This window comes from Lactuca sativa, chromosome 4 (genome assembly GCF_002870075.4).
Source record: "Lactuca sativa cultivar Salinas chromosome 4, Lsat_Salinas_v11, whole genome shotgun sequence".
Taxonomy (NCBI): Eukaryota; Viridiplantae; Streptophyta; class Magnoliopsida; order Asterales; family Asteraceae; genus Lactuca; species Lactuca sativa.
This window is the reverse complement of record NC_056626.2, coordinates 141,586,945-141,590,905: the sequence shown is the minus strand read 5'-3', so window position 1 is coordinate 141,590,905 and position 3,961 is coordinate 141,586,945.

The following is a 3,961-nucleotide window of genomic DNA, read 5'->3' as shown; positions in this document are numbered from 1 at the left end:
AATACTATCACAAATTTATCCAAGAATGGACGACATACCCGATTCATTAGATCCATGAATACGGCCGGGGCATTGGTTAGTCCGAACGGCATCACTACGAACTCATAATGTCCATATCTCGTTCGGAAGGCCGTCTTGGGAACATCACTCTCTAGGAATCGCAGCTGGTGATATCCCGACCTTAGATCGATCTTGGAGAAATAGTTGGCTCCTTGGAGCTGATCGAATAAGTCGTCGATTCGGGGTAGGGGGTATCGGTTCTTGATGGTAAGTTTGTTGAGTTCTCGGTAGTCGATGCACATCTTGAACGATCCATCCTTCTTTTTCACGAACAACACGGGTGCTCCCCATGGCGAGAAGCTCGGTCTGATGAATCCTTTTCCAAGTAGTTCATTCAGTAGGCTGGATAGCTCCTGCATCTCTGCCGGGGCTAATCGATAGGGTGCTTTGGCTACTGGGGTAGCTCCGGGAACCAGATCGATTCTGAATTCGACTTGCCTTGCGGGTGGTATTCCTGGAAGGTCCTCGGGAAACACGTCGGGAAAATCGCATACGTCGGGCACCTCCTTGACGTCTTGGACTTCGCGTTTCACATCTACAACATGTGCTAAAAACGCGTGACACTCCTTGCGTAGGTACTTTTGAGCTTGGATACTGGAGATGATACTAAGAGTGGTACTAGGTTTGTCGCCCAAGACAAGGAAGGTTTCGCCGGTTGGCAGATTAAGGTGAACGGCCTTATCGTAACATAAAATGTCCGCACGATGTAAACTCAGCCAATCCATGCCAATGATGATATAGAAACTCTTAATCGAGACTGGCATGAGGTTGATTTTAAAGAGATTACCGTTTAGAGTTAGGATGCAGTTTAAATATATCTCCTTAGTGCCTTCGGTTTTCCCGTTGGCCATTTCTACTATGAATGGTTCACTTAATGATTGTGGTATTGGTTTTAGCATGCTTTTAAAGTCGTGACTTACAAAACTCCTTTCCGCTCCACTATCAAACAAAATGCATGCATACGAGTTATCGAGAAGAAATGTACCTGTAACAACAGTAGGGTCCGCAATGGCCTCATCTTGTCCCATTGCGAAAACTCGGCCCCTTCCGCCGGTATTCCTGTTGTTTGCCTTCGGGCAGTCCCTGCGGTAGTGCCCTGTGCCTCCGCACTCAAAGCAGGCGCGGCTTATTCCGGTATTAGTAGGGGGGGCGGATTGTTGGGTTGGATCTTTACAATAGCGGGCTGTATGACCCTTCTTATTGCACCTGGTGCATTGAAGGTCACGGCAGAGACCGTGGTGGTGGAAGTTGCACTGGTTACATTTCGGTAGTTTTCCATTGTATGAACTTGTGGGGGCAGAGTTGGTAGGTACAGTAATAGCGTGGGTCGCTACCACTTGTTGTTTCTTGGGGTTCTCCTGGATGGTTTGTCCCCTCCTCTTGTTCCAAGGCTTACTCTGGCCCTGAGCCTCCCTAGGTGGATTTGCGGTTGCTGCAATGGTACTCTGTTTCACTCTGTGGTCGATGAGGCGTTGAGCCAGGCGTTTAGCGTTGTTGTAGGTGATAGGGTTGGAAGCTAGGACATTCCCTTGAATCTGGGGTGACAACCCCCAAATGTACCTTTCGACCTTCTTTGATTCTGGGTTAACCATGGTAGGGCACAAAGCAGCGAGATCGTTGAACCTAGCTGTGTAGGCGACTAGATCAGATCCAGCCATTTTCAAATTCCAGAGCTCCCGCTCAAGCTTTTGCACTTCACCCCTTGGGCAGTATTCTTCCAGTAGTAGAACCTTCAGTTCTTCCCAACTCATGGCGTTAGCGACAGTGAGCGTCACTGAATTCACATGGATTTTCCACCAAGTGAGGGCTCGATCTATGAAAGTGCAAGCAGCGAACTTAACCTTGCTTGTTTCTTGGCACGAGCAGATCTCGAACACTGTTTTGGTCTTTTCGAACCATTGCATTAGTGCAATGACTCCTCCACTGCCATTAAAAGTCTTTGGTTTTGAGTTGGAGAACTCCTTGTAAGTACATTCCCTTACATGGCCCTGGCCGGTACCACGATTGGGATGATTCGTGCTGCTTCCTGTACCTCCATTTGCATTGGAGTTTATTTGAGAGAGGGCTGCTGCTACTGCTGCTGTGATAGCATCCTGGACCATTGCCGGATCATATGGTAGTGGTGGAGGTGGTGGTGGGGTTGCGTTTGTACGTGCTGATCTACGAGGAGGCATTGCGCTGCCAAAAAGGAAAATGAGATATTATAAGTTTCGGTGGTTGCGAGTTGAATGATATTGAGTTAACTCCCTTTAATAGATTAAGAATTTGGTTTGGCCAACACAGGGTTTTGAGCTTGATTCATAAATAACGTTTGAATAGATGTATTTATGAATTGAACGGACTACACATAATTAAAACAAGAAAGAGATATGTCCTATATATATTAAACATATAGTTGTGTTACATTCGAGTTTAGACAAAACTTTTTGACCCTTCTAAAGGTCTCCGATTATAGAAAGTTTTAAAGAAAATTATATTCTTATCCGAAGTCCTAATTTATAACAAAATTTGAAATCCTGGCAAGCACTATTTGCGACGCAAGTTGCGCTTGGAGCTTGACTCCGCATCTGATTGCTTCGATTCCATTAGACGCCTATCAAAAGCGGCTTGTTGCTCCCTTAACTCGGCTAGGGCTGCAATCATTTGTGCCTGAAATGCCTCAGATTGGAGTTGGGCATGGTCCTGAATTCGATCCAGCCTACGGATGTCAGAAGTGTGGACCTGCACTTCTACATTGATCTCGCGGATCTGGTTGGCTTGAACTCCGGATTGATAGCATTGGTTGGCTAGTTTGCCAACCATGACCGAAAGTGCCCGGTCTGCCGATCCTCCGCCTCTGACATCATAAAAGTCTTGGCACATGCCGTAGGGAGGGCGTAAGCTTTGTTGTTAGCTCCAGTGGTGGAGGTGACTTCCCCACATAGGAGTGGGTCCTTGGAAGTTCCTCACATGGACAGGAGGTTGTGGGGCCGGTGGATTGATAACCTCTGGCTCTGAATCTGTACCAGAGTCATCTTCCCCATCCAATTCTATCGGCTCTTCGTCTTCTTTGGGATCATCTTCGATCCATCCTCCATTGCCTTGGTTGGGAAAGTAGGGGTCATTGGGGTGATGGAATCCAACCATTTAGTCTGTACGAGAATAGGGTTAAGAATTGACTATAAGCTAGAGTACATGAAATTTACCCTTAAGTTTAATAGCTGATGACAACACCAAGATTCCCTTAGAATTATGTAATGATGTGCTTTTGGTAAGTTTTAAATTTGTTGTCCATTGCAGACACTCCTTGGCATACGTTAGTCGGCTCTTGGACAAATATAGTTGATCAGGCTATGTCCTTCCCAGTTCCGATTACATGTCCCAAGGCGTACCTGCACTGCACAACTTATTTATAATACTTCTAAAGTGGTCCGATGTGAAACTGTTATTAGTACGAAATGAATGTATGCTTACTTTACAAAAACTAAATAAATTTAATTTCAAAAGTATGACTCTTCTCAGAGTGTTTTTGCCCAGTTGAGTTTATAGTTGTATACAAAAAAAATGGTTTTGATATACTTAATTCACTATAAACGATGCTCTGATACCAATCTGTCACACCCCCAAACCAGAACGGCGGAAACGTTCGGGGGCGTAGGACGTCATATTCAGTATCATAACAGTTCATAGAAAGGAAAGTACACACCACCATACATATTAAGGTTTCCAAAATGCTTACATAATTGTATTTGTTACATGTTCAAAAGATAAATACATAAACATCTTTCAAAAGAAGTAATTAACGTCAGCACGTTAATCCTCAAAAGTTGATTTCCAAACCTGCTTAGCGGTTCCCTGAGAATACAAGTTATTTCAAAGAAAAAGTGTCAACAATTAAGTTGGTGAGTTCATAAGTAGTGTT